Source organism: Triticum urartu, chromosome 6A, assembly GCF_056163025.1.
Source record: "Triticum urartu cultivar PI428250 chromosome 6A, HENAU_Tu73, whole genome shotgun sequence".
NCBI lineage: Eukaryota > Viridiplantae > Streptophyta > Magnoliopsida > Poales > Poaceae > Triticum > Triticum urartu.
In genome coordinates, this window is record NC_141878.1 from 454,677,311 (window position 1) to 454,692,163 (window position 14,853).

The following is a 14,853-nucleotide window of genomic DNA, read 5'->3' on the forward strand; positions in this document are numbered from 1 at the left end:
CCTCGGGTCCTAATTAAACTACTCACACATCATCATGGAGACATCAAGGTTGATGAACAAGACTCCGACAATGGATTCCCCCTCAGACAGAGCTCCAGAATAAGCCTCCAGATTGGATCTTAGTGAAACAAGAACTTGCAATGATTCAAATGATACACCAAAGGATCCACTAGGGTTTTTGATGTTGCAGATGATAAGGATGTGGACGATGATGATGATGGAGTGGATGATGATGATGATAGTGGTGATGATGTTGTCCCCCTTGGTGGGAAGGATCATCTTATTCTCCTTGTCAATCCCTCCTCTGGAGGCTAGGGTTCTGCCTTCTGGATGAGTTTTTAGTGTCTCTGGGCGTCTGATCCATGATCCGACGGGGTGGAAATAGTCGATCTGGTGGTGGCGGTTGCACACCATACGACCGCTCATACGGGCGCACGCAGTCATATGGAACACCATCTTTTGCCCTGGAAGCGCGGCGATGGTTTTTTTGGCCTTCTTGCTTGGTTCTTTTATGGTAGGATATTATCACCTTATATACGTGATTCCACTAACATTTCCAATAATTTCTTCCATCAAATGATGATTGGTCCAAAAGACGTTACCTGACGGATTATCAACAAAAAGAGGTGCGTGAACACGGTAAAATTTCACAAAGCCTACCAAGTAGGCACATAAATTGGACTCGACAACTCCCCAACGCTTAAGTCTTGCTCATCCCCGGGCAAGTACTGTAGCTTGTAAAGAACAAGGTCAACCTTGTTTTTATGAGATACGGATATGAAAAAAACATGAGTCCATCACTGTTTTAAAGGAACAATTAAGAATAAAAGGTTTATGACAAATGGTAGCTCATCCTTACTACGAAAATGGTCATGCAGGCATCCACATTTTGTCACTCAATTTTGTTGTGGACAGGTAACAACTTCATACCCTAGTTCATCGTTGTTTCAACCGGGCAAGCAGATATTCTTTTCCTCTTTTTCTTTTGGAGATTCCATATTCTTTAAGTGATTTAGTCACCTTTCATTGAGACATGTTGAAGGCTCATTTCACTCTTTGTATGACATGCAAGCCGAATATGAATCTCAAAAAGACTTATTTTATATCTTTAAGAGGATTAATTTCTCAGCTTTCCCTTTTGTAAGTTGAACCTTCAATGAGCTAGCATATATAGTTATTTCATCTCTTTTCAAAAATTTAACAATTGCAATGTGGAGTACTTATAATAATCATGCAAGTAATTATGTGCTACTATTTAAATCACAACACTCATCACATACATTCTCAAGTAAGCAGTAATGACCTCACACATCATGATATCCATATAATCATCGGATAGGGTCATCCCTTATTCAAAAGGAAAATTTGTATTCCAACCTTATTGAAGATAAAAACTTCTAGCCTAATCTTGCAGAAAAATAATGCAGAAAAGATAAAGATACAAGGTGCACGTGAATCTCCCCCAAGCTTATAATCAAGCCGGGGAGATCCCGACACTATGCGTTATATGCTCACTCCTGGGTATCCTGGCAGGCAACAAAGATGATCCTGAAATGCTTCCTCATCTCCTCGATCACGGCTTGCTGATCATCTATAACCTGGGCCAAAAACTCAAGTTGTGCAGTGTTTTGATTAAGAGCGTCAATCATAAGCCCGATCTTGTGAAGAAGACCATCGGTCCTTGCTTCCAAATCTTTACTCATCAACCAGGAAGAGTCAATCCCAGCTCCAATCATTCACACAAGCCTTCGAAACCTTCTCCAATTCCCTGATCTTCTCCTTCATCTCCTCTGGGGGTGGGTGGTTCCTTTCCCCACTCAAATTGAGGGGGCCTAAAGGAAATAATGAAATAGATCCATGGATATTGAATTGGTAGGGATTAGGAGGATACTCATCTGGAGTGGTGTCGTCATCCCCTTCTTTTGCTTATTTCTCCTGCTTGATCTCCACTGCCTCGACTTTTGCATCAAGGTCTTTCTTATTAGGACACGGTTCTTCCTTGAGGCTTAGCTTCCTCAACTATTCCCATCCCGAGGGCACAACATCATCCAAGTTGGGGAAGGGGATGATGCGAGCATAGGTGGATGAGTTCTTGTTGTTCATGGCGGTGACCGTGATTGTTTTCTGCAACTACAAAGCTTTTTGGTGGAGATAACAAGTAAAGGAGATGTTAGATTAGATGGTTTAGGGATTAATGACATGCCCCTTCCCTTCTTATAAAGGTTAGGTTTTGAAAGGATCTAGAAGAAGGGTCTAGAGGGGGGGGGTGATTAGACCCTTAACAAGTGAAAGTGAAAGTTTTTAATTTCTTCAAGTTAAGGTTGAGTTTACCACAAGTTAAAGCACTCTCAATACATTTCAAGCAAGCATGACAAGAGTATATGCAGCTGAAAGAGTAAAGCATGCAAGTTGCAAGAAATTAAAGGGATGGGATTGGAGTTTGCAAACGTACTAGAGACATGTAGATTTTTGGCATGGTTTCGATAGGTGGTGCTATCGTACGTCCACGTTGATGGAGACTTCAACCCATGAAGGGTAACGGCTGCGCGAGTCCATGAAGGGCTCCACCCATGAAGGGCCCATGAAGAAGCAACCTTGTCTATCCCACCATGGCCATCGCCCACGAAGGACTTGCCTCAGTCGGGTAGATCTTCACGAAGTAGGCGATCTCCTTGCCCTTACAAACTTCTTGGTTCAACTCCACATCTTGACGGAGGCTCTCCCAAGCGACACCTAACCAATCTAGGAGACACCACTCTCCAAAAGCTAATAGATGATGTGTTGATGATGAACTCCTTGCTCTTGTGCTTCAAATGATAGTCTCCCCAACACTCAACTCTCTCTATCTCTCAGATTTGGCTATGGTGGAAAGGTGATTTGAGTCGAAAACAACCTCGGGAAGGCTAGAAATCAAGATTATTGTGGTAGGATTGGAATATATTGCTCTCAACACATGAGTAGGTGGTTCTCTCTCAGAAAATGTATGGTGGAAGTGTAGGCACGTTCTGATGGCTCTCTCATAAATGGAGAAGGGGGTGGAGGGGTATATATAGCCTCCACACAAAATCCAACCGTTACACACATTTGACTCGTCTCAGTGGGACCGACTAGCTAAACTCGATGGCACCGATCTGTTAAAAAATGTGAACGTTAGGAATCTCAGTGGGACCGATTGGAACAACTTGGTGGGACCGATGTGCTAGGGCTTAGGGCAAACATCATCTCGATGGCACCGATTGCATCAACTTGATGAGACCGAAGAGAAGCAATAAGAAAACAGATAATCTGTCAAGCCAACCCGGTGAGACCGATTGTATAACTCGGCGAGACCAAAATAAATGCAACAAGACACAGAGTGTTGGCAAGGCCATCTTGGTAGACCGAGATCCGTATTGGTGAGACCGAACTGTTAGGGTTTCTGGCTATGGCTATGTCATATGAACTCGGTGGCACCGGATAGAAAAAATCGGTGGGGCCGAGTTGGAGTTTAGGATTTTGACATATTTGGATGGAGAAAGTGGCTGAGAGTTTTGGAGCAATATCACTAAGTGCTACCTCTTGAGCACTGCGTTGGTTTTCCCTTGAAGAGGAAAGGGAGATGCAGCAAAGTAGCGTAAGTATTTCCCTCAGTTTTTGAGAACCAAGGTATCAATCCAGTAGGAGACTACACGCAAGTCCCTCGTACCTACACAAACAAATAAGAACCTCGCAACCAACATGATAAAGGGGTTGTCAATCCCTTCACGGTCACTTACGAGAGTGAGATCTGATAGAGATAATAAGATAAATATTTTTGGTATTTTTATGATATAGATTGAAAGTAAATATTGCAAAATAAAATAGTTTGGAAACTTATATGATAAAAGATAGACCCGGGGGGCATAGGTTTCACTAGTGGCTTCTCTCAAGATAGCATAAGTATTACGGTGGGTGAACAAATTACTGTCGAGAAATTGATAGAAAAGTGCATAGTTATGAGAATATCTAGGCATGATCATGTATATAGGCATCACGTCCGCGACAAGTAGACCGGAATGATTCTGCATCTACTACTATTACTCCACACATCGACCGCTATCCAGCATGCATCTAGAGTATTAAGTTCATAAGAACAGAGTAACGCATTAGGCAAGATGACATGATGTAGAGGCATAAACTCAAGCAATATGATATAAACCCCATCTTTTTATCCTTGATGGCAACAATACAATACGTGCCTTGCTGCCCCTGCTGTCACTGGGAAAAGACACCGCAAGATTGAACCCAAAGCTAAGCACTTCTCCCATTGTAAGAAAAATCAATCTAGTAGGCCAAAGCAAACTGATAATTCAAAGAGACATGCAAAGATAACAAATCACACATAAAAGATTTCAGAGAAGAATCAAATATTGTTCATAGATAAACTTGATCATAAACCCACAATTCATCGGATCTCGACAAACACACCACAAAAAGAATTAAATCAAATAGATCTCCAAGAAGATCGAGGAGAACTTTATTGAGATCCAAAGAGAGAGAAGAAGCCATCTAGCTAATAACTATGGACCCGAAGGTCTATGGTAATGTGACACCCCGAGACCGATGCGCTAGGTGTCTCCCAGTTGTTCGCTGTAGTTGCCATGTCATTCTCTTGCGTGTTGCATCTTGTCATGTCATCATGTGCAATGCATCATCATGTTTTCAAAACTTGCATTTGTCCGGGTCTCCCAGTTCCTTCCGTTGTCCGTTCTGAGCCCAGACACACTCGCACGCGCCCACGGCACGTCCGAATATTATTTTATAAGTGGTCGGAAAATGTTCTCGTAATGGGTTGAAAGTTGGCGTGCGGTCTTATTATAGTGTAGGTAGGCCGCCTGCCAAGTTTCATCGCATTCGGAGTCCGTTTGACGCCCCAACAGATAACTATAGCGGCAGTATAGCCGGTCTTTTCATCGGACGTTTTCGGTCTCCGGAAACAGTGTCGGGCATGCATCTCTCCCCTCTTCTCTCAGAACAACCCACTCTCCACAGTCCACCTAGGCCCAACCTACCCCTCTTTGCGCCGTGCATAGACCTCTCGTGCGCGTCCGAAACTTCCCCGAACCCGACCCGGGCAGTCATCACCGTTGGATTCGGATCATCCCCAAACATCTACATTACGTCTCCGTTTTGTTATTTGGACACCCTAGCCTATTTATCCAGGACCTTAAGATTAAGATCGGAAGGACCAAATGCCCCTATCCAAAAATACACTCGCTATATATAAGACCACCACCTACCAAATCAACCCAACCCTAATTTCTAGGAGGTTTGTCCCCATCGCCACCGCCGCCCGGTCTCGATCCACCTCGGGACCCCCTTCTCCTCGTTTTCCTCCACCTACCAACAGGAGCCCGAGATCTTTCTCCCCGACCTCGAGCACTCGATCCACCTTGCCAGTGCCTCCTCCTCCAAATCCGATCGAGAGAGGAGCTCCCGATCTGAAGCTTCCTTGTGCCCGCGGCCCAGCGCGCCCGTGCCAAGGCCTCGCCTCTTCCTCCCTTGCCCGACGCCCACCGTCCTTGCAGTCTCCTGCAGCCTCTCGTTGCCGTGACCCCATTTGCCTCCTCGAGCTGAAGCTCGCCGCCGCCGGCGACAACAACAGCAACATCGTCGTCGCCCTCCTCCTCTCCTCCTGTGCGCGCGTCCACTCAACCCCGCCATCCTCGTCTGTCCGTCGCGCCGCCGAGGCTTGGCTTCTCTGTCTCCCTCCAACCACAGTCGCACAAGCGCCCCTGCTCCACCCTGAGCAAGCTACATCTCGCCGGAGCAAACAGATGAGTGTTGCCCTTCCCTTTGCTCTTTCTTTTCTCTCGTTGCTCCCTCCTTCCTCCTCTAATCTCCCTCCCTTTCCTGTTTGTTTTCTTCTTTGTCAGGAAACGGACGAAGCTCTCCCTCTACTGCCATGGCCGCACCAACCTCAAGCCGTCACCGGATCCGCCTCCATCGGCCTCTGTTCGGCGCGGCACCGCCAGGATCCGCTCGCCACCTCGCCGACCTGTCGCTTCCCGCGCCTGCTGGCCCCTCCGCAAGTCCCCAGCGCCGCCTCCCTCTGTTCGAGCGAGGGAGACGAGCGACGACTCTTCTGCATCGAGCCGCTCTGACTCGAGCGCTCGCGTTGACCCAGCGCTCGCGTGACCGCGCCCACTCCAAGTCGCGGCCATGGTGAGCAACCAGTAGCCCCGCTAGCCCATTGACCTATTGCGGATTCAGCTCCTGTAATGTTTTTTCGTCTGGACGGCTTTAGTAATTATTCCAGAGAACGCCTTTTTACATAAAGGTCCCTAGTGTTCATGCATTTAATAACTTATCAACCGTGCATCATATTAAAATGTTTTATATATGTAACTTGCTTAGAATTTTGCCTAGTTTCATAATATACCACTGTCATCCATGTTAAAAATGTTTAAATTGTTTTTTGTTTAAATTTGCTCAAATGCCATGTTAAAATGATTTATTTCATAACTAAATAACCGTAGCTCCAAACTTAACAAACTTTATATGTAAATGGGGTAGAAAAATGCATAGTTTAACATGGTGTACTTAATTTGCATGTTTAACAACTCTAACATATGTTTTAGGGCAGAACAGTACCAAATTCATAATATGCACATGGGGATTTTCCGGAATTGTTGTTTGTTGTTCCGGCCTCATTTAAACTTGTCTAGATAGGTAGATTTCATATGCTTCACCTCTTGCCATGTTAATCAACATTTAATATTGTTTGGTACATAAACAAGATCGAACTAAATAAGTCACGTGGTGTTTCGTCAATATGCAACAGAGTTGCGTATTGAGCTCCACTTGATTTGTAGGATTGTTTGTGCACTTTGCATGCCATGCTTCATTAAACCGGACATGCATCATACTTGGTTGTGCATCATGCCATGTTTATGTGATGGTTGTTTACTATGTTGTTTGCTTCTTTCCGGGTTGCTTCCCTCGTTAGCTTCGGTTCCGTTCTGGAGTTGTGAGGATTCGTTTGACTTCGTCCGTTTGTCTTCTTCATGGACTCGTTCTTCTTCCTTGTGGGATCTCAGGCAAGATGACCATACCCTCGAAATCACTTCTATCTTTGCTTGCTAGTTGTTCGCTCTATTGCTATGTCGTGATACCTACCACTTGCTATATCATGCCTCCCATATTGCCATGTCAAGCCTCTAACCCACCTTTCCTAGCAAACCATTGTTTGGCTATGTTACCGCTTTGCTCAACCCCTCTTATAGCGTTGCTAGTTGCAGGTGAAGTTGAAGTTTGTTCCTTGTTGGAACATGGATATTGTTGGGATATCATTATTATCTCTTATTTACTTTAATGCACCTATATACTTGGTAAAGGGTGGAAGGCTCGGCCTTATGCCTGGTGTTTTGTTCCACTCTTGCCGCCCTAGTTTCCGTCATACCGGTGTTATGTTCCTTGATTTTGCGTTCCTTACGCGGTTGGGTGTTATGGGAACCCCTTGACAGTTTGATTTGAATAAAACTCCTCCAGCAAGGCCCAACCTTGGTTTTACATTTGCCTAACAACCTAAGCCTTTTTCCCTTGGGTTTCCGGAGCCCAAGGGTCATCTTTATTTTAACCCCCCGGGCCAGTGCTTCCCTAAGTGTTGGTCCAACCTGAGCGATGTCCGACGCCCCTGGGCAACCAGGGTCTATGCTAACCCGACGTCTGGCTCATCCGGTCTGCCCTGAGAACGAGATATGTGCAACTCCTATCAGGATTTGTCGACACATCCGGGCGGCTTTGCTGGTCTTGTTTTACCATTGTCGAAATGTCTTGTAACCGGGATTCCGAGTCTGATCGAGTCTTCCTGGGAGAAGGAATATCCTTCGTTGACCGTGAGAGCTTGTGATGGGCTAAGTTGGGACACCCCTGCAGGGTTTTGAACTTTCGAAAGCCGTGCCCGCGGTTATGGGCAGATGGGAATTTGTTAATATCCGGTTGTAGAGAACTTGACACTTAACTTAATTAAAATGAATCAACCGCGTGTGTAGCCGTGATTGTCTCTTTCCGGCGGAGTCCGGGAAGTGAACACGGTTCTTGTGTTATGCTTGAATGTAAGTAGTTTCATGATCACTTCTTGATCACTTCTAGTTCACGACCGTTGCGTTGCTTATTTTCTCGCGCTCATTTGTGTATGATAGCCACCATATATGCTTAGTGCTTGCTGCAGCTCCACCTCCTTACCTTACCCTACCCATAAGCTTAAATAGTCTTGATCTCGTGGGTGTGAGATTGCCGAGTCCTCGTGACTCACAGATACTTACAAACAGTTGCAGGTGCCGATGATACCGGTGCAGGTGACGCAACCGAGCTCAAGTGGGAGCTTGATGAAGATCTTGATCGCTGTGTTGTTTCGTGTCCTGTTGATCAGTAGTGGAGCCCAGTTGGGACGATCAGGGATCTAGCATTTGGGGTTATCTTGTTTTATTTTGGTTCCGTAGTCGGACCTTGATTGTATTCTGGATGATGTATGTTTAACCTGTATTTGTGTGAAGTGGCGATTGTAAGCCAACTCTTTATCCCTTTCTATTTAGTACATGGGATTGTGTGAAGATTACCCCTCTTGCGACAAACCTACCATGCAGCTATGCCTCTAAGTCATGCCCCGACACGTGGGAGATATAGCCGCATTGTGGGTGTTACAGGTAAACTACTCACACATCGTCGGAGAGGCTATGGTGTTGATGTAGAAGCCCTTCGTGATCGATTCCCCCTCCGGCGGAGCTCCGGAAAAGGCCCCAAGATGGGATCTCTTGGGTAGAGAAGGTTGCGGCGGTGGAAATAGGGTTTCGGGGTATATGGATATATATAGGAGGAAGAAGTAGGTCGGTGGAGCTGCGAGGGGCCCACGAGGGTGGGGGCGCGCCCGGGGGGCAGGCACGCCTCCCTGCCTCGTGGCCGCCTAGCTTCTTTCTTGACGTCCACTCCAAGTCCCCCGGATCACGTTAGTTCCAAAAATAATTCTCCCGAAGGTTTCATTCCGATTGATATTCTTTTTTTGCGGAACACTAAAATAGGCAAAAAAACAGCAATTTGCACTAGGCCTTGGGTTAGTAGGTTAGTCCCAAAAATAATATAAATGTGTATAATAAATCCCATTAAACATCCAAAATAGATAATATAATAGCATGGAACAATAAAAAATTATAGATACGTTGGAGACGTATCAAGCATCCCCAAGCTTAATTCCCGCTCGTCCTCGAGTAGGTAAATGATAAAAACAGAATTTTTGATGTGGAGTGCTACCTAGCATAATTCTCAATGTAGTTTTCTTTATTGTGGCATGAATGTTTAGATCCGAAATATTCAAGGAAAAAGTTTAATATTGACATAAAAATAATAATACTTCAAGCATACTAACTAAGCAATCATGTCTTCTAAAAATAACATGGCAAAAGAAAGTTTATCCCTACAAAATCATATAGTCTAGTCATGCTCCATTTTCGTCACACAAGAATGCTCTCATCTTGCACAACCCCGATGACAAGCCAAGCAATTGTTTCATACTTTAGTAATCTCAAACTTTTTCAATTTTCACGCAATAGAGGAGCGTGAGCCATGGATATAGCACTATGGGTGGAATAGAATATAATGATGGGGATTCTGTGGAGAAGACAAAAAAGGAGAAAGTCTCACATCGACGCGGCTAATCAACGGGCTAGGGAGATGCCCATCAATTGATGTCAATGCAAGGAGTAGGGATTGCCATGCAACGGATGCACTAGAGCTATAAATGTATGAAAGCTCAACAAAAGAAACTAAGTGGGTGTGCATCCAACTTGCTTGCTCACGAAGACCTAGGGAATTTGAGGAAGCCCATTGTTGGAATATACAAGCCAAGTTCTATAATGAAAAATTCCCACTAGTATATGAAAGTGACAAAACAAGAGACTCTCTATCATAAAGATCATTGTCATGGTTTTGTCACAGCAGATGTCCTCGTGAAAGGACTTAGTCGTGGAGCCATCGCAACGGGTTAGCTTGAAGGGGTTAAAGCGGACACAGGGACGCAAGAGAGTTTATACTAGTTCGGCCCCTTCGATGAAGGTAAAAGCCTATGTCTAGTTGTGATGGAATTGATGGGGTTTCGATGACTAGGGAGCAAACAAGCTTCGCCTAAGTCTCGAGTTGTTGTCTGTTGTCCTTGAACCGCCGCCGGGTCGTCCCCTTATATACATGGGTGACGCCCGTCGGTTTACAGAGTCCCAACACCGGCTCATATACGTGTTCGGTTTGGTCTCTACTTATTCCTAACTTACAATACAAGTTTACATACCGACGCCGGTTTACGGCTACAGGCCTTAAACCGATCATGGGCTTTAAGCCCCCATCTACCTTCATGGGCTTTAACATACTTAACTACTGATGAAGTTAACCCGGCCTAGATAGGCCGGTTTACGCCCAGTAGTAATATCCCCAACATTAGGCCCCGGACTGATTTGAACAGGTTCATGTGAATCCTTTAGCAAAAACTTCATCTTCAACATCTTCTTGTAGTTTGGTGAACTGCCGTGATGTCATCTTCTCTGATTGCTATAAATCGGAGTGATGTCATCTGCCATAAAGAAACTATCCATGATACCTTCTTGTTTAATAGATCTGCGACAATCGAGGTGACAACTCCGTTTCCAAATTCGCGTCCCCTTGATTCTCGCGTCTGACACATGTCCCTTTCTTTATAAATAGGACCAAAGGGTCATTTCTTTTTTCCCCTTCGTGCCCTTCTGCTTTGTCTTCCTCGCGTCGCCCAGCTTCGGAGCTCCGCCGCTGCATCACCCTGAGCGTACCAGAGCACCGCGGCGACCTTCCGCGTCTTCCTCAGCTCCGGTAAGTCTTCTATCTTTTTCATTATAGATCTGTTCTAGGGTTTCCATGATCTCTAGTGTTCATCGCCTGCTCCTTGTTCATATGCTAGATCTTTAGACGAGTCTGTGAATCTTTGCTTTTGTGTAGCAGTAGTTTTTACCCTCTGTTTTCACTTTTGCATATTAAGACCATAGATCTTATCTGTAGCGATGGCTCATTGATTCGGCACTGCTCCTTTTGGGCCTTGAATTTTTATCTCTTTTATGAACATGTTCCAGATCCAACGCTGTAGTATAATCTTGTGAAACCTGTTTTTGCATACTTACTCATCTGCAATCTCGATTGTTTCAATGTTTAGACTAGGCGGTTTAACTTTGTAGAAAAGATTGCCAAACCGGTATATACTATTAGTCCCCTTGTTGAACCGCCAGATGCTGTTGCTTCATAAACCTCCGGTTTAGATAGAGCTGTCTCCGGTTTAACATTGTACATACCAGTGTACTTTAATCAATGCATTCTTGAACCGGAATCACCTATCTTGTAGATTTCATCATGGCCAAGCAAGTATATGAGTGCAACTGGTTTCCTTCTCGCGTCACAGAGACTCAACTGAACAATTTAGTCCTGATCGGCGCTTTAGGCAGCAAAAACACCATCCATTGGAGGGTCCCTGGCAAAGAATGCCCTCCCACACCTCAAGAAGGAGAGGTCATCGTTTTTGTAGATCACTTAGCCCGGGGCTTTAAGCCGCCCGGTTCTAAATTCTACCGGGATGCTTTGGCCAATTTTCAACTCCGCCCACAATACACTGGCCCCAACTCTGTTACAAACATGTGTCACTTCCAAGTGCTCTATGAGGTGTTCTTTCAAGAGGAGCCCACAGTTGAGTTGTTCAGAGACTGCTTCCATCTAAACCGTCGTACTGAGTTTACTTACGGTTCCAATACGGAATTGGGTGGTGTGGTGATTCAGAAAAGGAAAGAGGTCACATACCCTCATGCCAAACTGCACAGCCACCCCAAAGAGTGGAATCAAACATGGTTCTATTGCAAAGACACCTCCCCTGCTGGTGAAAATCCTTTGCCTGGCTTTCGTCCGGAGCGGCTTAGCAATACACACCCCTTTCCGCAAAGGTTGACTGCCAAGGAGAGAAGCAAATACACTCCTCAACTGTCCAAGCTCAGAGCCTTCATGGCCAACGGTTTAATAGGGGTTGATCTCGCTCGCTGTTGGATATCGTGGAGCATACTGCCCCTTAGTCAGCGCTCCGGTTTGATGTGTGAGTATACTGGCAGTGTTGATGACCCACTGCGACATGCTAACATCCAGCTCACCGACGAAGAAATCATAGAAGCTGTGAATAAAATGCTGAATGAACCGGAACACATCTGTGCTCGAACCGGCCTGCTTCCCTTCTGTGCCACCAACAAATGCCAGCTATAAGAGTTTGATTTTTCTTTTTACTGAACCTGTTATTGATATATCTGGTCATTGTTTAATATCAATGTCTGTTTAAACAGGGCGATGATCCGTTTTGGAGCAAGAAACTTTCACAGGAGAAGCCAGAAAGAACAGACAAACCAGAAAGACCAACCTGGCAAAGACTAAAGTCGTGAAACGGCCTGCTCATAAGAAGAAAACCACTGGATCTTCTGATCCGGCCCCTGATGATGATGTGGGTAATCAGGACCTTGAGGTAGAGCTTGACTCACTTGGCTTATTTTTCATGCGCCTTATTGATGATGATATTTGTCAGGATGATGCCGAAGCCAGCCATGCTGATGCTGCAGAGGTAATTACTCTCTCTTCCGATTCAAACCCTTTGCCTTCACTAAAAATCCGTCAGGCAAACCGGAAGGTTAAATTTTCTCTTCCTCTTGCTTACTTGGATCCCAAATTTCTTATGAAGACCCAACAGCACGAAGCTCGCCGCATAACCCGGCACAACGGCCAGGTAGTTACCTCTGCCGGTTTACCGAACAGTCCGGTTCGGAAACGCCGTTCAGAGGTCTCTAATTTGCTTGTTAGTGCTTGTCCTAAAGCGGGCTGTTTTCGTCAACCTCTTAATCCATCTGACTCCGATTATCAGGTTACTTCCCACTCATCCTCTGGCGAGTCATCGGCTACTCAGCTGCCACCGCTCAAAATGGTGCTTGGGTAAGCTATATTTATCATAATATTTCTGGTACATCACCTTGGGACATATGCTGTATTTGACTTTGTTATTCCTTTCAGGGCCAAGCCTAGGCCGAGCAAGAAGGCTCGCCTGGATAAAGTGGCCGAGGAGGACGCCGTCCCTGAACCGGGTAAAACACCAGATCTTGAAGCGGCTATTCATGAAGATATACCCAATGATCCACCATAGCAGGATGACGATTTTATTGCTGAAGAAAGGCCTATTGACACCTCAGGCCCTGTCAACCAGCCCACAAGCCCCATCCGGATTGAAAAATCCACCAGTCCATCCAAGCCTACTGATAAGCCAACGGCCCCAGTGCAAACCGGCGATGCCAAGGATGATGAGGTTGTCATTACTGGCATTGGTCGCACAGAGCCAGGCAATCCCGTTGCTTTATCCAGACACACTGCCAAGGAAGAATTTGCTGCCATTGGCAAGGGAAAATGGAATGCCGATCTGACAACTTATGCCGCTCTGAACGCCCAAGATCTCCATTCCGGCTATCTGAACCGGCTATACACCAGCCGTGACTATGAAGCTGGTCTGGTGAATATGATGAAAGAGAAATTTGAGGTAACTTCCATGTGCTTATCTGCGTATGTACTTCAATCTGTCAACTCTCCTAGCCCCCAAGGGCTGGTTTAGAATCTCCGTTCAAACCGGGACTTGTCAATGCAGACTTCAATGTTTTCTGAATTTGCTGATATAGCCCCCAAGGGCCGGTTCAACTTAATGTAGTTAAACCAGGACTTTAGGTAATCAAGATTGTAGCAGCAATATTAACTAAACAAATAGCCATTAGCCCCCAAGTGCCAAGTTGAATACTTGCATTGAGCTTGGGACTTTTCTGAATAATTGAAGAGCAAATATGCATTAGCCCCCAAGTACCAAGGGCATAACTTGTTATGTGGTTGGTACTTCAATTCTTGTACCGTTATCTGAATTGTATGACTGTCTATATGCAGGCTGAGCTGAACAAAAAGGAAAACCAAATCGCTGATCTGCAAGAAAATCTGAAGTGCCAACAAGCTGAAACCTCCAAAGCAAAAGAGGAATTAACCAGCGCTTTAAGCGCCATGGAACAGCTTAAGGAGGGCTTCAAGAAGAAGCGGGTGGATTGGGCCACTGAAAAATCCGCTTTAACCAAACGAGCAGAAGATGCCGAGGCTGCACTGAAACCGGTGGTGGACGAACTGACCAGCATAAAGCGGCAAGTGCATGACATGACCGTTGCTATCTTTGGTAAGCTGGTTTGATTTCTGGATTGATTCTGCCGTCTTATAGAGATGCCGGTTTGTTAACCCGTTGTAATATTTCAGGGACACGCATTGGTCACTTGGGGTCAGATGTGCGGAAGAAATTGAAAGCCGCCTACACATTGACCGAACAACTGTACACTGGTGCACAGCGGATCATCTCTGCCGCATCCCACAACAATCCGGCGCCTACTTTGATTCAGGACACTCTGAAGAGACTGTTGATGCTTCCTGCCCGGGTTGAAGAGCTGAAGAAATCTGCTGCTCGAACCGGTGCGATCAATGCCTTAATCCGGGTAAAAGCTTGGGTGCCAGATTTTGATCCTGTTGAAGCGGCTCAGGGCTATGCAGATTGAAGGAAGACGGGTCAGAGTTTAGTGAAGCGGATCTGCGAGCAATAAACCGGGAGGTGCGTCCGCTAGCTTGTCAATTGGTTGAAGAAGCAGACTTGTCTCATTATCAAGCCCAATATGACAACCAAAACAAGCGAGTAGTTGCACCAATTCTTGAAGCGGAAAATCTTATCCCTCCAATCCGTAAGCATACTTACGCTCCCGATATTGAACCGTCGTTGCTGATCCATGATGAAGC